This window comes from Pelodiscus sinensis, chromosome 3 (assembly GCF_052426305.1).
Source record: "Pelodiscus sinensis isolate ZL-2025 chromosome 3, ASM5242630v1, whole genome shotgun sequence".
Taxonomy (NCBI): Eukaryota; Metazoa; Chordata; order Testudines; family Trionychidae; genus Pelodiscus; species Pelodiscus sinensis.
In genome coordinates this window covers 9,684,219-9,707,966 of record NC_143054.1, presented here as the reverse complement: position 1 = coordinate 9,707,966, position 23,748 = coordinate 9,684,219, and the positions used below count along the sequence as shown (strand labels likewise).

The 23,748-nt window shown below is 43.6% G+C and overlaps 3 long non-coding RNA genes across 3 annotated transcripts in view; 2 read left to right on the top strand and 1 right to left on the bottom strand.

The window, feature by feature from the left end:
• The window catches only part of LOC149524613 (uncharacterized), an 83,013-nt gene that overhangs the window by 52,025 nt on the left and 7,240 nt on the right, over positions 1–23,748 (top strand). The window lies entirely within an intron of this gene.
• Positions 1,571–23,561, top strand: LOC112545314 (uncharacterized). Its single transcript, XR_012902450.2, has 4 exons — positions 1,571–2,800; positions 9,168–9,325; positions 18,777–18,913; positions 22,800–23,561. It is a non-coding gene; the product is annotated as an uncharacterized LOC112545314 (long non-coding RNA).
• LOC149524614 (uncharacterized) lies at positions 14,168–16,999 on the bottom strand. Its single transcript, XR_016349095.1, has 3 exons — positions 16,863–16,999; positions 16,217–16,350; positions 14,168–14,304 (listed from the first exon to the last, which is right to left on the bottom strand). It is a non-coding gene; the product is annotated as an uncharacterized LOC149524614 (long non-coding RNA).

The window sequence follows — 23,748 nt, the reverse complement described above, 5'->3', positions numbered from 1 at the left end:
CATTTAGGCATATTTATTCAGCAAACAGACAGAAAAGCTGACTCCAAGACTTATAGACGTATACGGTGGATTTCTATATCAAATATTTGCAGTGTAAAAGTGACAAAGAAAAGAAATAATATGTTCAGTTCACTTCATACAAACGTTGTAGCACAATCTCTTTATCTGGAAAGTACAACGTACAAATGCAGAATTCTTTTGTTACATAATTGCACTCAAAAATAAAACAGTGTAACATTGTAGAGCCTGCTTCTTATTTACAATTTTACTAGAAAATGATAACAGACATTCACACATAGCACTTTTGTATCCCGCATTGCAAGGTATTAACATGCCAGGTATGCACATAGCAGAGGCCATTCTTCCATGCGGAGGATACTTATTAAAATAATGTGTTAATTAAATTTGGGATTGAACTCCCGGGGGGAAAATTGTATGTTTCCTGCTCTGCTTTACTGATATTCTGCCATATATTCCATGTTATAGCAATCACGGATGACAACCCAGCACACACTGTTCTTGTTAAGAACACTTTGACTGCAGATTTAGCAAAACACTCCAGAGAAGACCGACCCTCTTGAGGTCGAACGTCTAGTGTTCGATTTAGCATGCTCTTGTCAGCCTCCCACAGTGTAGACTCTGCGGCAGCTTGACTTAAAATAAGCCAAATCCAGCTACATATTTTGCATAGCTGGTTCACAGACCTTAAGCCCAACTGCCTGGTCTTGTGTAGACGAGACCAAAGATGATACCAATGGGAGACCTCTAAAGATAATGACACCTCTCAACACAAGGTTTGAGGATCTGAAGTGCCTTCCAAAACCTGAGTGGGACAAGGTGTGGAATCATGGTTTTAGAAGACTGAAACAGCAGTACTACAGCACAGAAACTACAGAACCTGAACCACTGAAGGAGTAAATCAGCCCTCTGTTGAGATTATGAAAATAGATTATGAAAATAAATATGTGTGGGTCTGCACTGCTTTTGATTGTTATCAAATGGAAACCATTATCAGCATGGAAGCTTGTCCTCTGGAAGAGCGGTTGAAGCATGAAGGGAAATATGAATCTTTAGCATAACTTGCAACACTGGCTACACCAGTGCCATGCAAACACCATGCAAATGCCTCTTCCCACTTTCGGGTGACATTGTCAAATAGAAGTGAGCAAGTGAATGTCAACACACTTGTTTGTCTTAGCAGTAGACTAAAGAAGATGTAGGACTGAGTGGACTTGGAGGGTCCAAAATTTAACTTTATTTTTGAATGTAATTATTTTAAGTATAGAATTCTACATTTGTAAGTTCAACTTTCATGGTAAAGAAATCACATGAGCGTATGTGTATTAGGTGAATTGAAAAAAAGATTTCTTTTATGTTTTTACTGTGCAAATATCTGTAATCAAATACAAACTTATCACTATACACGTTGTATTCTCTGTTTTAATGGAAATAAATATATTTGAAAATGTAAAACATTTCCAAAAAGAATTAAATTTAATTCTATTATTTTAATAGCATGATTACTCACACAATTAATCTTGATTAGTGTTTTATCAAGATTGTTGTTTAAATTGCTTCAAAGTTTTCATTATGATAGCTATAACCCAGCCATAATATTAAAACAGCAAAATACCACTTATATTAAAACTACTCTTTATAAGTATGAAGGTAAAATTGTCTTTTACTGCTACAAAATAAAAATAAAATGTAATCACACAATACACATAACATTCAATAACAAAGGACAATATACATGGCATAGATGTGGCAAACATACAATTAAAGATGAATGTTACCAAAAACTTTTATTACTATAAAAGGTAGGAGCTTAAAGTTGTTAAGGCAAAGCATGTGGAAACAAACACACTAAACTGACAAATTAACAATTTAATTATGCACATTCTAGCTTTTTTTATTTAAAATGTTTAGTAAGAATTGAAAAAAAGAAACAAAAATTGAAAAAAAAATTGTGTTAAATTAGTTACGACAGTTTCCATTACTTTATATTGTTTTTGCCTTTAGAATATTACTATCTGGAAATAAGGAAGATTCGTGTTTCATATATTAGTGATTAATGTTAGGAGCTAAGTTAGCATATCTGTTGCTTGGCAATCATATTTTCAAGAAAGCCAAGATGTCTTCAGCAGTTCCATTTCTGACAGTTTAAAAGCCCTTAATTAACTGAGCTTATTTAAAGTCAAGCTTTTACCTTATGCATTTTGATGGGTTTTTTTCAGTAGCTTCATGTCATTCTGTGGAGGAGGTTTCTGTAAAAATTACAACTTTTTAACTGTTAAAACAAGGAGGAAAGGCCAGAAGTCGAGACAGCAATTTAGAAGTGGGCAGATCTATGAGCCAAGTGAGAAACATTAACTCGATGAGTTCATTTGAAAGAGCAGGTACCAGCAGCAAGTATAGTGAAATGCAAAAGGACAGAAAGGAACAGCTTAACCTGTATCAAAAAATATTTGAAAAGGGTTATATTATTAGTTCTGAGCAGGAAGGGTGGTTCTTTAGGTTTGAGCAGGCACGGCTGGAAACCGGAATAAAAACATCCCGGCTCTGAAATGAGAGTGCAAGTTGCTGCATGTTCCCACAAAACCTGAATTTGTCCCCCTAGACCGGTTGGTTTTGTCTGCCTAGTAAATTGATTATGAAAGATCCCTTCTTTGTTTTCTGTTTCTGGGCAACTCCATGTGCATTTTTAAGATCGTTATCCAGTGGTTGCAAAACCCATTTTGCATCTGCTGGCTGCATCTTTCCTGACAATCTCCCAGTCTCCCTTCATTTCTTGTGTATTGTAAGTATCGGGAATATTTACTTTGCTTGTACTCCCACCGGTGGTTTTACTTTTGCCTTCTTGGTTTTATTCTGATTTTAAGTTCTTTGCCAGCTTTCTTCCTTTATGTGCTAAACTACTATATATTTTAGAGAGTTTGTCTGTTTGGTCAAGAACTCCTCCAAATGGTAAGAGCTAGAACACCAAAATCAGTAAATAGATTCTTCTTATCTTAACTGTGGCAGCCTGAGAGCAGGGGGCTGCAAAAGCCTGGTGGAAGACAGATGCATGGGGAGCTGGATATGTGGTTTTATGTTCCCGGAATAGGCTGCCAGAGACTGCGGTCCAGCCAAGGCAACACCTGAAGTCCATATGGCGTCAGCCTGAAAGGGAGGCTAATTAAAACACCCGCTGCCAGTTAAGGCTGATGGGCCCACCATAAAAACTCTCCCTCGGGCAAGGCTGGTGGGAGGAAGGAGAAAAGGGACAGACAGAGGAGAGGGGAGGCAGAACAGAGCATGCCCAACCCAGCTCAGGAGACAGACCCAAGTCAGCCAGCAATCAAGGACTGTTCCAAGGCATCGGGGAAGAGGTATCTAGGAAGCGTTGGGGAAGTGGCCCAGGGAGGGGCCTCTGGTCAGTGGGGCAAGGGACAGGCCTCACAGCTCACTTAGGGTGGTGATAGAAATGTAGCCGTGTTAGTCTGGGGTAGTTGAAGCAAAATGCAGGACAATGTAGCACTTTAAAGACTAACAAGATGGTTTATTAGATGATGAGCTTTCGTGGGCCAGACCCACTTCCTCAGATCAAATAGTGGAAGAAAGTAGTCACAACCATATATACCAAAGGATACAATTTAAAAAAATGAACAAATATGAAAAGGACAAATCACATTGCAGAACAGAAGCGGGATGCGGGGGGGTGGGAAAGGGGAGGAAGGAAGGTAAGTGTCTGTGAATTGCTGATATTAAAGGTAGGGAGAGTGGGATGTTTGTGAGTTAATGGTATTACAGGTGATAATTGGGGAAACTGTCTTTGTAATGGGTGAGAAAGTTCAAAGTCTTGTTAAGTCCTTGTTGGCAAGTGTCGAATTTTAACATGAATGACAGTTCAGAGGATTCCCTTTCAAGTGCAGATGTAAAAGGTCTTTGTAGCAGAATGCAGGTGGCTAAGTCATTTAGAGAGTGTCCTTTCTGGTTAAAGTGGCAAGAAACTGTTTTCTCTTTGTGATCTTGTCTGATATCTGTTTTGTGGGCATTAATCCTTTGGCGAAGTGTCTGAGATGTTTGTCCAATGTACATAGCAGACGGACACTTTCGGCACATGATAGCATAGATTATATTTCTGGATGCGCAGGAATATGTGTTCTTGAGCTCACTTAGGGTTACAGCTACCACCCCCATAGGGCCTTGGGCCGGAACCCGGAGCAAGTGGGTGGGATCGGGTTCCCCCCAACCCTCCTCCTGACTGGTGGGCTGCTAGTATGAAACAGGGGAGACCCTGTAGACTAATCGGAGGAACTGACCTCCAAAAACCCTGAACTGGCCAATGATGAAAAGGGCTCTGGTAGCGGGCTACCCTTGCCTCACTCGGAAGTGATAGGGACACTGCGAGCCTCTGAGGCACACACCTGCTGCCAATTAAGGCTGATAGGCCCACCATAAAAACCCTCCCTCAGGCAAGGCTGGGGATGGGGGAGGAGAAAAGGGATAGACCAGAAGAGAGGGTCACAGACAGGGCCTGACGGAGGCATGGGAGAACCGGGCAGCTGCCCAGGGCACCAACCGACGGGTGGCACCTGATGGCAGCTGTAAGGGGCGCATGGTGTCCCTTACAACTTCCATCAGGAGCCACATGCCCGGCCCTGCAGTGCTGGCCAGCAGCGCCCTTCCCCCCACGGCTGCGGGGCCCTGCACGTGCGCCAGTAGTGCTGGCCGAGCCGGGCTGGGCAGCGCATGCGCCGTACGCCCCAGGGGTCGGTCCCAGGCTTTGCGCCAGCAGCCGTGGCCGGTGTGCGCGTGCACCCTGTGCCCAGAGGCGGTGCTGCACGCCCGGGCCCAGGGTGCCAAAAGGGCTCGGGCCAGCCCTGGTCACAGAGCAAGCCCAGCCCAGCCCAGGAGACAGACCCAAAGCAGCCAATCAAGGACTGTTCCAAGGCATCGGGGAGGAGGTATCTGGGAAGCGTTGGGGAAGTGGCCCAGGGAGGGGCCGATGTTCAGTGGGGCAAGGGCCAGGCCTCACAGCTCACTTGGGATTGCACACCCCACCCCCGTAGGGCCTTGGGCCAGAACCCAGAGCAAGTGGGTGGAACAGGGTTCCCCCTAACCCTCCTCCTGATGGGTGGGCTGTCAGTATGAAACAGGGAAGACCCTGTAGACTAAGCGGAGGAACTGACCTCCAAAAAATCTGAACTGGCCAACGATGAAAAGGGTTCTGGTAGCGGCCTACCCTTGCCTGACTTGGAAGTGATAGGGACACCGCGAGCCTCTGAGGTGCACACAAAGACCCATCAGGAAGCACAGGACCCAGGAGTTTAGCCGAAACCAGCCACATAACGTAAAGCAACATAACGGTTAGGTTGTGCCAAGAAAATGGGATATGCCTGGAATGGGATTGCTTTCCATAAAACCAAACAAAAACAAGACAGAATCACCAAAGCAAGTATTTTGCCAAATTGACCTAACCGAATGAATGTTGAAAGAGACACAAGCGAGATGAGCCAGAAAAATAGGTTGAACTTGCAATAAAATAGCTTCTTAATAAACCTTAACAGAAAAGAGATAACACTGATAAATTCTGAGTAGTGCCCTCTTCTGCACAGCTAAATGAATACTAAGATTTGAAAACTTGAATAAAATGTTATTGGAAGCTAAATTGACTAAAGCCCCCCCCTTTTTTTGGTAAAACCCAGTGAATAATAAGAGTTTATAGAGATGGAATTTCCATTTCAAAACATTTACTAATAATAATAATAACAACAATACTTTTTTCATGAAATCCAAAATAAAAAATGTCAGAAAAATAACACTGAATTATTGAAAAGTACAAGCATTTAAATAAGACATACACATCTTCAACTCTCTACTCCAACTTGCTTGAGTTACAGACCTATGTATCTCTGCAAGTGCTAAATAAGTGAGGCAATGAATTTCAATACCATTTTGTTCCCATTCTTTACCTTTTTTTAACTTTTCCATCCACACACAGATGACCATAAGAATTAAGATTATTTACAATATCAAGCCTGAAGGAAGACCCAGCAAGACTATTCACAAATTATACAACAAAGGATTTTGGTATCTCCATCTTCTCACTTATATTCATTGTGGCTTTAAGATTTTTAAACAGCATTTGCCATTTGCCTCTTTTTTTTTAATTCTGTGTATGGCATTTAGCCAATAAAAGAACTTTAATCTTTGCATTACAATTTAGATTTGGCTTTTCATACAGGAATTCCTAGTGCAATGAAGTTTTGCCACAAGCACTTTATCATTCAATCTTTATAAAACTGGTTATTATTAAAAAGGCATCTTACTAGAGAAGGGCTTATAATTAAAAATCATAGTAGCATCTCTTATGCATACAGGAAATGTCTGGTCACCTCTAACATCCTTTGGCCTGGCTGGCTACACAGGTTCATAAACACTATAATTTTACTGCATACTCAGTGTAATTCCCCTCCAGGAACTCGAGGGCTGTGTCTAGACTGGCCAGTTTTTCTGGAAAATCAGCCGCTTTTCTGAAAAAACTTGTCAGCTGTCTACACTGGCCGCTTGAATTTCCGCAAAAGCACTGACTCCTACTGTAAGAAATCAGTGCTCTTGTGGAAATACTATTCTGCTCCCGTTCAAGCAAAAGTCCCTTTTGCACAAAGCTTTTGAGCAAAAGGGCCAGTGTAGACAGCTCAGATTTGTTTTCCCCGAAAAAGCCCCGATCACAAAAATGGCGATAGGGGCTTTTTTGCGGAAAAGCACGTCTAGATTGACACAGATGCTTTTCCGCAAAAAGTGCTTTTGCGGAAAAGCGTCCATTCCAATCTAGATTCTCTGTTCCGAAAATGCTTTTAACGGAAAACTTTTCCGGTAAAAGCATTTCCGGAAAATCATGCCAGTCTAGACGCAGCCGAGTTGTGTGACCCTCTACTGCTCTATGTGAATAAATCATAGAATCATAGAATACTAGGACTGGAAGGGACCTCGAGAAGTCATTGAGTTCAGTCCCCTGCCCCCATGGCAGGACAAAGTACTGTCTAGACCATCCCTGATAGACATTTATGTAACCTACTCTTAAATATCTCCAGAGATGGGGATTCCACAACCTCCCTGGGCAATTTATTCCAGTGTTTGACCACCCTGACAGTTAGGAACTTTTTCCTAATGTCCAACCTAAACCTCCCTTGCTGCAGTTTAAGCCCATTGCTTCTTGTTCTATCCTCAGAGGCTAAGATGAACAAGTTTTCTCCCTCCTTCTTATGACACCCTTTTAGATACCTGAAAATGGCAATTATGTCCCCCCTCAGTCTTTTCTAAACTAAACAAACCCAGTTCTTTCAGCCTGGCTTCATAGGTCATGTTTTCTAGACCTTTAATCATTCTTGTTGCTCTTCTCTGGACCCTCTCCAATTTCTCCACATCTTTCTTGAAATGCGGTGCCCAGAACTGCACACAATACTCCAACTGAGGCCTAACCAGCGCAGAGTAGAGCGGAAGAATGACTTCTCGTGTCTTGCTCACAACACACCTGTTAATGCATCCCAGAATCATGTTTGCTTTTTTTGCAACAGCATCACACTGCTGACTCATATTCAGCATGTGGTCCACTATTACCCCTAGCTCCCCTTCTGCTGTACTCCTTCCTAGACAATGAGGTTCCTAGAATGAGGTTTTGGCTAGTTGGCCTCTGGCTGACCGTAACAATTATAAACATTCTTTGACCACTTTTTGACTCATTATTTTGTTATAAAATATACTCAAGAGACCAAAGAGGCAGTGTCAGCCAGGTTTATTAACACGATACAGGAAAAAATCCTACGTAACACCAGTTTCTGAAGAGTAGTCCCACACTGCGATGTCATATTAACTATAAGCAGAAAGTGAGCTTTCCAAAGTTACATTCCTAAGGCAATCTTGCTCACTCATAAAAAGTTCTATACACGTCATATGAAAGTGTATTCCAGTTAATCATCTTGCTACCTTGCTTGTTTCTGGCACTTTGGGCTATATCTTCACTATCCCTTATTCTGGTTTAACTTATGTCACTCAGGAGTGTGAACCCTCTCAACCTAAGTTACACTGACCTAAGCACAAGTATGGATAGTTTTTCCCATCAGCATTGCTACTACCACTCACTGGGCATGGAGTAATTAAGCTGATGGGCAAGCTCTCCCTCTTTGTCTTAGAGCAACTGCTTTAAGTTGTCTAGAATAGCCATAGCCTTTATCTCTCTCTCCCTCTTTTGCGTGTGTGTAAATCCATATATTCTAGATCATGACATATCCTTATATTAGGTCTCAGCACGTGAATTCCAGGTACTAAAAGGTCTGAAGACATTCCTTAGACCTGTACCAGGAAAATAAATGTGAAAAGAACTCCATTTCTGTTGCTAAGAGTGAAAAATATTTCCTCATACTTACAGTTTTCCTACCTACTTACATCAACACTTACTTCAACACGTCAAGAAAATGCAAGAAATTTGCATTATCTGCATTTGATATTTGGGTACAGCGTGCGATGATTAATTAAATTATCAATCTTGGGAATTAAACGACTTGTCTAAATTTCTAATTATATGTTTTTTATTTTTTGGATGAACTACTACGGATAGACCTATAATTCTGCCAGCAAAAATGCTTGACTAGAAATGGAGAAGTGGGTGGGTGAGATTCTGTGGCCTGCATTGTGCAGGGCTTCAGACTAGATGAGAATAATGGTCCCTTCCGACCTTAAAGTCTATGAGTCTATAAGAAGCTGCAATGAAGTTGCTATAGTGAGAAATTGTTATCAAAATCTCCTGCCTAGCATAGTATAGAGCTAGGATAAAGTTTGCCTCGGCAACAAAACTGCGATAAGACTTCAAATTGATTACATTTTTCATCTTTATTGCTTGAGAAATGGTAATATCCTTGGCTTATAAATTTCCTAAGCATCTCAGTCTAACCATTTTAATTCTCTAAATTTCCCAATAAGTGAAAAATTGAGACACTTCATTTTTAAGGGGAGAGAGTGGGAGTAGTGATTATATAAAGCAGTGGTTCCCAATCTTTTTGATACTGGGAACCAGTAAACCCATTTGCAAGCTTTTGGAGGACTGGTAACATTTATTTGCATATTTGCATATTCACTAATCAAATTATGAATATGCAAATAAATGATTTCTGTTCTTCCTAAAGCCCCCAGTGCCAACAGGAGTGGGCCCAGTCGGCTGTCCTGGGCGGTTTCCCGACCCCACCCCAACGTGTCTACTTCACCCCTGTTTGGGACCGGTAAGGTTAGAAGATCCTTCTCAGGCGTGCCGGGTGACTCGGATCGTATGGGCCCTGGAGGTCAGGTAAATAGCCCCGTGTCCTCTCCCCCAGTCCTGCCTGCGTTTGTGGGTGTAACCGCAGGTCGCACCCTGCCCTGAGGTGTGTTGCAGGCCCTACCTGTTCGGTGGGTTGTTCTGCCCCCTCTCCTGGCCCCAATCCCAGCTGCTTTTTCGGCTGGTGCCGGCGCCTCCAACTGCGTCTGGTGCTGGGCGTTGTGCATCGGTGCACATGGCGCCCAGCCTTCTCCCTGGGTCCTAGCACCCACTGGATCTAGCCCCGCCACTTGGGAGCATGCCCGGCAGAGACACTGTGGTGGCAGGCTCTCTCCCAAGAATTGTGCACGAAAACTGTTCTAGGAACCGGTATTTTTTTTCTAAGGACCGGTACTGGGCCACGGGCTACACTTTGGGAAACGCTGATATAATGCATAAATGCTAATATCAGGTCAGTTCCCATAATATTGGGACATCTGGTGACCCTAGATATAATACAAAGTCTTGCTAGGCCAGTGTAGACTGTGCATTCAGTTGGGATTTACTGCCGAGGCATCTTCACAGGTCTCTGGCTCTGTCGATGATGATAAGCAGAAGGCTGCTTGTGTGTGTGTATCTACCACCGGTCGCATTTGAACCTCAGTGATGTGTGTCGTGTCAACTTGTGCACTTAGTTTCCACAGCAGACCCCAAGATAGCCCCCCAAAACCACAAAACAGATATGGATCAAAGTTGCCTGGCCAGGTTTATTGTTAAGAGAAGTACAGTAATAGTTGTCAGTAGACTCTACTGAACCACTACGCACATGTACCCTGTGGCTGTGTCTACATTGGCACCCCTTTCCAGAAAAGGGATGCTAATGAGACACTTCGGAATAGCAAAATCCACGGGGGATTTAAATATCCCCCGCGGCATTTGCATTAACATGGCTGCCGCTTTTTTCCGGCTCGGGGTTTTGCCAGAGAAAAGCGCCAGTCTAGATGGGATCTTGCGGAAAATAAGCCCTTTTCCGGAAGATCCCTTATTCCTACTTAGGGCTTATTTTCCGCAAGATCCCGTCTAGACTGGCGCTTTTCTCCAGCAAAACCCCAAGCCGGAAAAAAGCGGCAGCCGTGTTAATGCAAATACCGCGGGGGATATTTAAATCCGCCATGGATTTTGCTATTCCGAAGTGTCTCATTAGCATCCCTTTTCCGGAAAGGGGTGCCAATGTAGACACAGCCTGTAACAATGGAATGAGTCAATCAGTCGGAAGTTTCTATTGCCTCTAGGTCATTCAAAGCCTGTTACCCAAGACACCACTTTATATATAGGTACAAACAAGTTACACATCACCCCTGATGTTGTCAGGTTACCACCCTCTGACACTACTTAGATATCACCCATCACCCTGCACCTTGTGGTTTGATTATATCATCTGTATCCATCAGGCTCTCATTTTAGACCCTTTCCTGAACCTGAGTCTGTATCTGTGGGGAATGGATACCAAGGTCTTTTTTCATGAGCTGGTGGTACCATGTGCTTTCAACTATGACCAGTTCCAATTATTATTCTGCACCTGGGCCTATTACCAATTAGTGTTTTGCTCTCTCAGCCCTTTCCGTGCCAAGTTCTGTGAGCAGGGGCCTATCTCTTGCTCACAGCTTAGCTTTGCTTTATGTTAGCCATGTTTTGTCCATTGTTAGCTAGGCCTCAGGCCTCAAACCAGGCCTGTGCTACATGGGCTTACGTTTCAGGCATTCATCTCACTACAGCCTCCTCTGTTTTAACCATAGTCACACAGCTTCTCTGTCGGTCACTGCCCTGACGGAAACGGTGGGTAGACCCAACCATAGCTTTACTCCACCTGCTGCTGAGCAAATAACTAGAACTTCTGCAGGGCTCTGTCCTTTGCTTGTTGCAGGCAGAATGATGGGAAACACAGGTATCGGCAGCTCTTTTTAAGGCAACAGTTGATACCATAGCAGAGGTTGTGGCCAGAGCCCCAGGCTCCATTGTGTGGGATCACTTAATGATTCCAGACCCATGTGGGACATGAGGATCTGGCACATCATCCAGGCTGGCCATTTTACTCTTCTTTCCCTGTTGTGTTCAGATTATACTCAAAGAGCATGATTTACACAAAAGTAGCAATAATCTCACAGTAAATTTGTAGGCTACAACTCCTTTATTTCTTGTGAAATTGACTGATAACAGGCAGAAACATAAAAACAGAGAGAGAAAAAGCAGGTTGCTTCATAAATTAGAAAGATGCAATTTATCTCACAGTATACTAGGCTATCTGCATGGTCATTGATTTTGCTAAACGTAGCGCACATGATTCTTTTCAAAGCCCACTGGCCTACAAGTATGACTATGAGAAAACCCTGAACTTTGAAATTTTTAGCTTACTATTTTCAATAAACAATGCTTTCCCCACAGGTGTTGATGCTGCGAATTGCCTTCCTGCAATTGCTTAATGGAATACAAAGATCTTTTCTTAATTAGTCCTTGCCTGTTGAACTGATGACCACGCCTGGGTTTGGGAGAAGCAGGAGAATGTGGGTGTCAGTGGTGTGAATGTGCAAACTGCTCCAGATAAAATGTGAAACACCCTTCTGTGCCCAGTATACTAACTAACCACACCTGGACCTCTTTTCACATCCAACTGGAAGCTGGAAAATAACAACTGAAATGTAAGATATATTAGGTTACCCTGAATCCAAATATCTAATCCTCAGGGATACAGAGGAGATCTAAATATTCTCCTTCCAGTCTTTCAAACCTAATCTTTCATATAGGTCCTACATGATGCAATGCATTCAACCTTTCGTTTCCTCCTTTCTTTGTGCTCTGCTCTTCAAGGGTGGCCCATTCACTTTCTCTCCTTCCCCTTCAGTGTTATGAGGAGATAATCCAATGCATTTTTGACTTCCCAGAAGATGGTTGGTGTCCCAACCCTCATTCTTATTATCTCAAAGGTCCGGGTGACCCCTCTCACAGAGTGACGCTACCGAACCCCACAGCTTCCAGTGGGTGCAGTTCACCATTCACAGACAATGGGAGCAGGGAGAAGTATCATGGGCCAGGCCACCGCTTCCCACAGCTCCCATTGGCCGGGAATGCTGAACCGTGGCCAGTAGGAGCTGCGCCTGTGGATATCAGATAGATAAAGCATCTGAGGGCCGGCCCAGCGGCTAACCCCAATGAACCATGTGTGGTAGGTGCAAGGGAGACTCCCCATCCCTGACCTATGTTCACACTGTATTTAGGTGGTTCAGTTGTATGTAACCCCTGCGCACTGAGTTGAGCAAAACCCAAAACTGCTGAGAACCGATCCCTCCCTGAGACCTTGGCACACACTTAGGGAGAAACAGTGGAGCTCAGCCCTCAAATCCTAGCTCATATAAGGAGGGAAGGGAGAGGGATCAGACCCCCCCAAAAAGGAGAAAAACTTACCGAGATCTTGGGGAAAAGACAGAAAAAAGCGTCTAGACTGGCCCGATCCTCCGGAATAAAGCCCTATTCTGGAGGATCTCTTATTCCTACCTGAAACTATTTTCAGGTAGGAATAAGAGATACTCCGGAATAGGGCTTTATTCCGGAGGATCGGGCCAGTCTAGACGCTTTTTTCCAGCTTTTCCCCAAGCCGGAAAAAAAGCGGCGGCCATGTTTATTTAAATCCCGCGGGGGATATTTAAATCCCCCGCGGATTTCCCTATTCCCAAGTTTAAAATTAGCATGGCTATTTCGGAATAGGGGCCAGTCTAGACGTAGCCCAGGTGTATGGGTTACACAAGCATACCCCCAAACTTAACATGGCCATCATAACTTGGAAAACCCTGAAATATCCAATTAAGACCAGACTGAATAACTGGGGTAGGACAAAAATAACAAATGTGCTATATAAACCACAAAAGAGGCTAGGGTAAGAAATTGATGTATGTGAAAAAACCTAATAGGAGGGGTAGCAGAGTTAGTTGAGGAGTTAGGGTCAATGGAGGGATGCCAGCATTCAATTCTCTGCTCTCGTGGGCATGCTGTGATCTACAGAAGCTCAGATGCTCGGCAGGACTCCAAGCCCTTCTCCCTGCCTGCTAGGTGTCCTCCCATCTCCAGATCCCTGCTACTCCTGGCCTGCCTGAGCCCCTCTCACTCTCTCTCCATGTGACCTGGGATAAAGTGGTGCAGGAGAGAAGGAGGATTGGAGGTAATTTGAAATTTGAGTATCTGACACCCAGAAAGCACACAGTTAAGGTAACTAGCACCCCATGGACTAGGCTGTGTGTGGGGCAGGGCTCTGCTTTGGAGCAGGGCTGCATTGAGTGAACATGGCTGAGGAAGTCTGGCCGAAGCAGAGGCAGGTGTCCCAGGTGGAGATGGGTTGTGGGAATGAGGGGCTTAGCTCAGTGTGAAGCTTGGGTTACAGTCTTATGCGTGAGGTTCGGCTTGGGATATGTGAACCCAGCAGCACAGGATAAGAGACAGCAGGGAGCAACTTCAGCTACACTCCCGACTACTGACTTAGCAGGATGGGAGGGGAGGAGAGATAGGAGGTCAGGGGGGTTACCAGTGCTGGGGAATGTTGTGGAGAATGATGAACTAGTTGGTAGAGAAGGGGAGAGACACGCTGCCACTCTTCTCTCTCACACAGTTGCTGTTACAGCCATGTAATAACCACATCAAAGTCTGGGGACTTAGAACTTGGAGGAGATTTCTGTCACTGTCCCTTTTAGCAAGTCCACCTTGCAAACATTTCAAAACACGGCCATCGTCCCCATTGCTCTGTATCAAAATGTACAGGGGGAAGAAGAAAAGAACAGTGAAAAACAAGCTCCATGTGCCTATGAAAAAACTCTCACACACTTTTGCAATATACCACCACAACCAGTTGCTTTTATTCCAGTAAGACAGAAGTCATAAGGGAGGATACAGAGCTTCTTTCTGGATTTTCTTCACGATTTTCATTGCAAGGCCTTTTTTTCCAGATTCCCAGAGATGATGCTTTGCTGTCATCACTCTAGTGCAATCTGTGAATATTATGACATTACATTAGAATACAACACTTTTAATAAAAATGGCTGAATATATGTCAGACCTTGTGGTGAACAAGTGAGGTCACAGAGGCTATGTCTAGACAGAGGGATGCAAATCAAGCACATCGAAATAGCTAATGAAGCAGATATTTAAATATCTCAGGCCTCATTAGCATAAACATGGCCGCTGCTTTTTTTCAAAATGGAGCTTTTTCGGAAAAAAACAAAAAACGGCAATCTAGATGCGGATCTGTCGAAAATAAAGCCTTTTTGAAAGATTCTATAGTCTTCAAAAATGAGGTTTAAATCCGTGCTTCATTGTCAATTTCGATGTGCCTATTCTAAATCTCTCTGTCGACAGAGAGGTGTAGTCTAGAACACCCAGAGAAATGGGGAAGGACAAAAGATTGTATCTATCTTTTAAAAAGGGACCAAACAGGATCAGGAGAATTATTAATTTGTCAGCCTCACTTCACTTCTTGGAAAGATGATGAAACTAATTATGAAATCATTATCTTGTAAACACGTGGAAGATGAGAGTCAATATGCCTTTGTCTGTAATAAATCCTACCAAAGCAATCTATTTTCCTTCTTTGACAGGATTGCTGGCTAGTGTGCTGTGGGTCACAGAAAGATCATGGATATTCTTCCCACATAGGAGAGGTTTCAAAAAATGACAAAAAAAGATATGAAATATAGTGGCTACGTCTAGACTGGCATGATTTTCCGCAAATGCTTTTAACGGAAAAGTTTTTCCATTAAAAGCATTTGCGGAAAAGAGAATCTAGATTGGCACGGATGCTTTTGCGCAAAAAAAAAAAAAGCGTCCGTGCCAATCTAGATGCAGTTTTGCGCAAGAAAGCCCTGATTGCCATTTTCGCCGTCAGGGCTTTTTTGCGCAAAACAGTCCTGAGCTGTCTACACTGGCCCTCTTGCGCAAATATATTTGCGCAAGAGGGCTTTTTCCCGAATAGGAGCAGCATAGTATTTGCGCAAGAACACTGACAATCTTACATCAGTGTTTTTGCACAAATTCAAGCAGCCAGTGAAGACAGCTGGCAAGTTTTTCTGCAAAAACTTGCCAGTCTAGATGCAGCCTGGTGGTATTATGGAAACCGATTGGTAGCTGTTTTTTTACTTTGATTCGTACCAAGAAAATGCTAAGGCTGAATTTGTCCTGAGCTAATTATGGAAGATGGGATCTTTCCACTGGAGATGGAGAAAGTGACACACATAAATTCTGAAACAATTAATCTCACACACACACAGTGTAAAATGGCTAACACACACACACATACACACCCAGAGTGTAAAATGGCTAATCTTTAACATTCTAAGGATGCTGCCTGTCTGCAGAGAGCAACCATCCTAGTCAGAGAGTTACTGCAAACTGGAACCTAAGGAACAGATTTCCCCACTTTCTGCCCTGGAGAATTGCACTCCCCCTCTTTTATCTACTTTAAAATTAAAAAACAAGAACAACAACAACCAATGTTATCACAGGAGTGAGTCTGGCTACAGCTTCCACCCATTTTATGATGGTCTGGCAATGTATAGGTGCTTTGACAGAATTGGCCCAATCAATGGACAAATGAATGCTGATCCAATTGTCTCTGTGCTACCCTCCTTTCAAGCAGTGTCCTAAGGGTGTGCTTGAAATGGTGCTGGTGTTGCCAGGCCTCAGAGGGACACGCTTCATTTATTCGAGCACTCTGGATGCTCTAAGCTGGGGACTGACTCTAGGAAGCCTGGGTAAGGCAGCTGCAAGTAAAAGGGGTCAATACGGTTGTTCTAATATACACAGGGGGCAAGGCAGGACAACACAGAAGTTTGGGCAGTGCTTTGAATGAGAAGCCTCCAACATGTTTAAACAATATAGAATGTTGTGGAATGAACCTGAACTTACCCCATCATTTTGTTTACAGCACACGTGTTTCTTGTGGTATCGAATAGGATAAGAATTGGCAGGACACTGACGCCGATAGCATCTGCCTCCCAATCGTTTACATCGTTTTTTAAAACCACGAGGACAGCCAAATCCTGCACGCACACAGACACGCAAAAAAAGTCTTGAATTTCATCAACACACAGCTTGGTAAACAAGAGGTGTAATTGCAGTTTTACTGACATCTCCCATTTGCTGAGACCTTGCCTAGTCAGTTCACTAATCTTCCTATGCACCAACTTTCTTGATATTTAAGAATAATTAAATGACTGCAATTCTGTGCACCATCAATGGCAAACTGTATCCATGATGATTTCATGTTTTCTGCCAGGTCATTCATAAATATTTTGAATAGGATTGATCCAATACTGGAGATATTTTCACAGAGAACAGTTCAACCAACTCTGAATAAACATCTCAGGCACCACCCTGATCCTAGGACTATTTCATTGATAAATTTTGAGCATCATCTGCTAAGCATGTAAACACTAGAGCTCTTTAGAAAAGAAGTATTTGAGAAGAAGAAATGACACAAGATGTTAGGCAATCTAGGTAAATACTTACAAATATTCTTCCATAGCCATCCTACATTTCATTAAAAACTTACCTTGCCCACTAAGTTGCACCACCAAGAAGAGGACAGCAAAAATAAAGTAAAGGATCTTCATAGCTGAATTTTGACTGGGAACTCAATGTGCCTCTATAGAGGAGACATTGAGGTGGACAGGAGATTGACAGTCTGTCTATATATAGGGTGCTGAGCGTTAGAATACGGACTGGTCTGTTGAAATGTTGCTTTGATACACATGGCAATTAAGGGTGCTGGCCCTTTTGTGCAAAAGTTTTGTCCGAATGGGAGCAGCATAGTATTTCCGCAAGAACACGGACAATCTTACATGAGATCGTCAGTGCTTTTGCGGAAATTCAAGCGGCCATTGTAGACAGCTGGCAAGTTTTTCTGGAAAAGCTGCTGATTTTCCGGAAAAACTGGCCAGTCTAGACACAGCCATGATGTTTGATGGAATGGAAGGAGAATATTTAGACTTCCACTATATCCGTAGGGATACAAGATTTGGAATCAGGGCAACTGAATATATCTCAAATTTCAGTTATTTTATTTTTCAACTTCTAATAAGATGTGAAAAGTGGCCCAGGTGTGGTCAACTGGCAGCAGAAGGTGAAGAGGAAGGTTTTTTGTTTGACTGGTTCTATGTGCACAGAAGGGTGTTTCACATTTTATCTGCAGCAGTTTACACATACACACCACTGACACCAACATTTTCCTGCTTCTTCCAAACCTAGGTGTGGTAATGAAATCACCAGGGAGGGACTAATTAAGGGAAGAGCCTTATCTTCCATTAAGCAATTGGAGGACGCCCATTTGCAGCACCAACACCTGTGGGGAAAGTGCTGTGTATTGAAAAGTGTAGGAAAATTGTAAGTGAAAACTTTTAATGCTCAATTTTCTCTTAGTCATACTCAAAGGCTAAAATGCTTTGATGGGAATCATGTGCTCTGGGATTAGCAGAATCAATCACCATGCACATAGCTTAATATATGGCGAGATGAGTGGTATCTTTCTGATTTATGGAACTGCCTGCTTTCTCTTTCTCTGTTTTTATGTTTGTGCCTGTTATCAGTCTGAAAGCCAGGAAATAAAGGAGTCCCATCTTATGAACTTACTGTGAGATTATTGCTGATCGTTGTGTAAAGCGTTTCATTTGGGTATAATATGAATATGACAGGGAACAAAGAGTAAAATGGCCGGCCAGGCTAAAGTGCCAGATCCTGGTGTCCCAAAGTGAAGCTACCAAATCTTCTGAAGAACTGGCACCATCTTATTTAGTAGTTTATTTAGTTCCCTCAGTTATTCGAAAAATCATAGGCGGGATCTTCAAGAAATCCATTTTGAAGCGCTTGGAAAAGAGGAAAATGATCAGGAATTGTCAAAATGGATTCACCAAGGGAAAGTCATGCCTTACCATCTTTATTGCCTTCCATGTTGAGGTAACTGGTTGTCTGGATATGAAGAAGGGACTGGACATGATATAACTTGAATTTAGCAAAATTCTAATATTTTCCCCATGGTATTCTTGCCAACAAGTTAAAGAAGTATGGATTGGACAAATGGACTATAAGGTAGACAGAAAGCTCAGATCATCTACCTCAACAGATAGTGGTCAATGGATCGATGTCTGGTTGGTGGTCGCTATCAAGGAGAGTGCCCCAAGGATCAGTTCTAGGGACATTTTTGTTCAACATCTTTATTAATGACCTGCATGAGGGGATGTATTGCATCCTCAGCATGTTTCAACTACGGCTTCTAGTTGTTGTGAGGAAGGAATTCCGTCCTCCCCCAGTCCATTCCTTTGCTCCTCCTCTGCCCCAACACCTGTACTGAGCTGTTGTTCTTCTCCTCTGGGTTTGGATGCATACAAGTAGGAAATTGTCCTACATACATATAAAATCTTGATACATTTTCTGCTAAACAAATAAACCTTCTTTCCATGCCTCTTGCCAGGTAGACCTGATTCTTGCAACTTCTCTTGGCAACTGGGCATTTTTCCCAAGCTAAATGAAGTCAGTGGGACCCTCAGCATTGGCTTGCACTGGCTTTGCTCCAGGAAGTCGATGTTTATGGGGTGCAACTGCTCCCAGGTAGGACCCAGTTAATTGTATTTCCCTGAAATGGGTCAGGGATGTTGCTGGTGCTGTACAAAGAGTAAGAGGGATAATTAACAGATTGCAGCACAGTCTGATAAATATCACTTGCGTCAAACCAAACATCTGCACTTCAGACACCTAGTCACCAAAGTCTTAAGAATTCAATGAGAAAAAACCCATGTCAGGAAAGGGGAACCCTGTGTGTGGCTCTTTAAGTTTAGCTGCTGGCGGGCTGCACTAGAGGGTTTGTTTTCCACAACGTCCACAGGCACCGAACTTTGCACTTTCTAGTGGATGCGTTTCACCATTCACAGACAATGGGAGCTGGTAGAATCATCATAGGCCAGGCCATTGCTTCCCAGAGCTCCCATTATCCCGGAATGCTGAACTGTGGCCACTAGGAGCTGCAACAAGTTGTGCCCGTGGATATCAGATAAACAAACCACCTGAGGGCCTGCCTGGTGGCAAATATCAATGAGCCACGTGTGGCCTGTGCAAGGGAGGCTCCCCATCCCTGACCTATGTTAATGCACCCAAGGGTACTGAAGGAGTTGGCAAATGTCATTGAGGAGCCTTTGGCCATTATCTTTGAAAAGTCGTGGAGATCGGGCGAAATCCCGGACGATTGGAAAAAGGCAAATGTAGTGCCCATCTTCAAAAAAGGGAAGAAGGACGATCCAGGGAACTATAGGCCGGTCAGTCTTACCTCGGTTCCTGGAAAAATCATGGAAGGGATCATAAAGGAATCCATTTTGAGACACTTGAATGAGAGGAAAGTGATCAGGAATAGTCAGCATGGATTCACAAAGGGCAAGTCGTGCTTGACCAATCTGATTAGCTTCTATGATGAGGTAACTGGCTCAGTGGACATGGGAAAGTCAGTGGATGTTATATACCTTGACTTTAGCAAGGCTTTTGATACGGTCTCCCACAATATTCTTGCCAGCAAGTTAAGGGAATGCGGATTGGATGAATGGACGGTAAGATGGATAGAAAGATGGCTAGAAGGCCGGGCCCAGCGGGTAGTGATCAACGGTTCGATGTCAGGATGGAGGTCGGTTTCTAGTGGAGTGCCCCAAGGTTCGGTTCTAGGACCGGTTTTGTTCAATATCTTTATTAATGACCTGGATGAGGGGATAGATTGCACCCTCAGCAAGTTTGCAGATGACACTAAGCTAGGGGGAGAGGTAGATACGCTTAAGGGCAGAGATAGGGTCCAGAGTGACTTGGACAAATTGGAGGATTGGGCCACTAGAAATCTCATGAGATTCAACAAAGACAAGTGTAGAGTCCTGCACTTGGGACGGAAGAATCCCAAGCATAGTTACAGGCTGGGGACCAACCAGTTAAGTAGTAGTTCTGCAGAAAAGGACCTGGGGGTTACAGTGGATGAGAAGCTAGATATGAGTCAACAGTGTGCCCTTGTAGCCAAGAAGGCTAATGGCATATTAGGATGCATTAAGAGGAGCATTGCCAGCAGATCCAGAGATGTCATTATTCCCCTTTATTCGGCTTTGGTGAGGCCACATCTGGAGTACTGTGTCCAGTTCTGGGCCCCCCACTACAAAAAGGATGCGGACGCATTGGAGAGGGTCCAGCGGAGGGCAACCAAAATGATTAGGGGTCTGGAGCATATGACCTACGAGGAGAGGCTGAGGGACTTGGGTCTGTTTAGTCTGCAGAAGCGAAGAGTGAGGGGGGACTTGATAGCAGCCTTCAACTTCCTGAAGGGAGGTTCCAAAGAGGATGGAGAGAGGCTGTTCTCAGTAGTGACAGATGGCAGAACAAGGAGCAATGGTCTCAAGTTGTGGTGGGAGAGGTCCAGATTGGATATTAGGAAAAACTATTTTACTAGGAGGGTAGTGAAGCATTGGAATGGGTTACCTAGGGAAGTAGTGGAGTCTCCATCCCTAGAGGTGTTTAAGTCTCGGCTTGACAAAGCCCTGGCCGGGTTGATTTAGATGGGATTGGTCCTGCCTAGAGCGGAGGGCTGGACTTGACGACCTTCTGAGGTCTCTTCCAGTTCTGATTCTATGATAAGGGGATGGTTGGATGAAATAACATGACCTTGGTAACTAATTGACCATTCATTTCCAGTTGGAAATAGGTCAATGGAGGGATGATAGGAGTTGCTATAGGGAACTTTCTGGGTGTCTGGCTGGTGAGTCTTGCCCACATGCTCAGGGTTTAGCTGATCGCCATATTTGGGGTCAGGAAGGAATTTTCCTCCAGGGTAGATTGGCAGAGGCCCTGGAGGTTTTTCGCCTTCCTCTGTAGCATTGGGCACAGATCACAGCTGAAGGACTCTCTGCATGTTGGGGCCTTCAAAGTATTGGAAGGCTTCAATATCTGAGACATAGGTGAGAGGATTATTCTAAGAGGGGTGGGCGAGATTCTGTGGCCTGCACGGTGCAGGGGGTCAGACTAGATGATCATAATGGTCCCTTCTGACCTTAAAGTCTATGAGTCTATGTTAATGCTCTATTTAGGTTGGCTTAGTGGCCTGTGCACTGAGTTGAGCAAACCTCAAAACTGCTGAGAACCAAGCCCTCCCCCAGATCTTGGCATACATAGGGGGAAACAGAGAGGCCCAGCCCCCAAATCCTAGCTCATATAAGGAGGCAAGGAAGAGGGATCCAACCCACGACCCCAAGAAGGACAGAACATGCCCAGATCTAGGCACATATACAGAAGGGGAGAATGTGAAGCTGAATGTGAAGCCCCTGTACCTATTCTCTACCAATCCTCGTCTACTCTCCTCTAAATCCCCTTCCCAGTTGTAGCCTATAGGGCTAACCCACTTGCTTCGCTATACACTATCGTATAGATTTCTTATTTCCTTAGGGTTTAAATATTTGATTATTATAACAGGATGCAATAGGTTTATGCTGAAGTAGTTTGACTGTAACACAAGAGGCCTATGGCCTACCTCCTGAATGTTGAGCTAAAGGAAATTTAGCAGATATTTGGGCCCTCCCACCTAGATAAAGAGTGGTAAGATGAAGCAACTTTTCATGGCATTAGAGGCTTCCGAGCATACCCCTAAACTTAACAGGTCCATCCTGACTTGGAAAACCCTGATATACACAGTTAAAGCCAAACTGAGTAACTGAGGTAGGACAAAAATGACAAATGTGATATTTAAACCACAAAAGGAACCATGATAGGAAATTGGTGTATATGAAAACCAAAAAAACAAACAATCATTTCACCATTAGTAAGGGGGGTAAATACAAATAAGGCGATAGGAAAAGGTCCTCTATTGAATATGTATCAAACATAACATCCTCAGCATAATATATAAAAATGCCATCCTAACCAAGGTAGTGGGAGGATTCGGAGATGTATTCCTTGGGAGGTGCCAGAATGATGGCCCTTGGTGACCATAGGGAAGGTGATGGTGATGAGGAAGACGATGGACTACACTTTAGGAATGGTGTATGTGGAAATATAGATCTACATTCCCAGTCTATCTGTCTAAGTTAGGGTGTTTTTGACTGTTCTAAGTATATTAATAAAATATATATATAAGCATATTAGAGTTCTTGTAGTGTGAGAGTTTCCACTGTGCACATCAGATTCCCAACCATACAATAATTTAAATACTGGCCCTGATCCTGTGACAAGAACCTGTCAACCCTCAAGGTGGTAACTGGAAATGTGAGTCACTACTCGACTGCTGTATCAGAGGCAGCCAGGGGAGGGGGAAGCAGGAGTCACGGCTGGGGGGATTTGGCGTAAAAGAAGGCATCGAAGGCAATCAGGTTGCTGAGGCATGACTTGCCCTTGGTGAATCCATGTTCAGAGTTCCTGATTATTTTTCTCTGTTCCAAGTGCTTCAAAAAGGATTCCTTGGGATCTCTTTTTTTATTTTTCCCAGGACCGAGGGGACTTTCTACTAAATAAGATGATGCCAGTTCTTCAAAAGATTTTGGGGCCTTCACTCCGTGAGAAGTTTCACCCAGAAATATGATATAATAAGAATGAGGGTTGGGACAACAACCATCTTTGAAAAGTCAAAAGTGCATTGGGTTATCTCCTTATAATGCTGGAGGGGAAGGATAGAAAGCGAATGGGCCACCCCGAGGAACAGAGCACAAAGAATGGAGGAAATACAGGGCTGTTGAATGGGTTACATTATTCAGGGGTTATAAAATATGATGTTTGATATTTGAAAGCTGTTTTGGGGGGAGAAATCTTAGAATGAACTTGCCTCTCCCCATTTTTTTTTCTTATTATAATTATGGAGAAATGGGATCTGAGCTCAGCTGACTATATATAATGCACTGCCACTGTTTTTTAAAAGAAAATAAATTCCCCTTGAGAATGCTTGCAGGGCGAAAGACTGAGGGAATAAGGATGTGGGCCTGCACACACTCACATTATGAGGAGGAGATGGATAAATGGGAAATGAGAAAGAAGAAGAAGTGTGTTTCTGTGTATGGGGGCAGGAGGGTGGTTCGCAGCTACAGGGGACAGAAGAGGGCAGGATGGGTGGGGGAATAGGAGGGGTAGCAGAGGAAGTTGATGATTTAGGGATGTCAGCATTCAATTCTCTCCTCCTGTGGGCATGCTGAGATCTGTAGAAGCTCAGATGTTCTGCAGGACTCTAAGCCCTTCTCCCTTCTTGCTTTGTGTCCTTACATCTGCAGAGCCCTGTTACTCCTGGACTGCCTGAGCCCCTCTCACTGTCTTTCCATGTGACCTGGGATAAAGAGGGGGGTGGGAGAGAAGAAGGAGGATTGGAGGGCATTTTAAATTTGATTATGTGACACCCAGAAAGCACACATTAAAAATGCTCACTGCATGGACTTGGTTGTGTGTGGGGC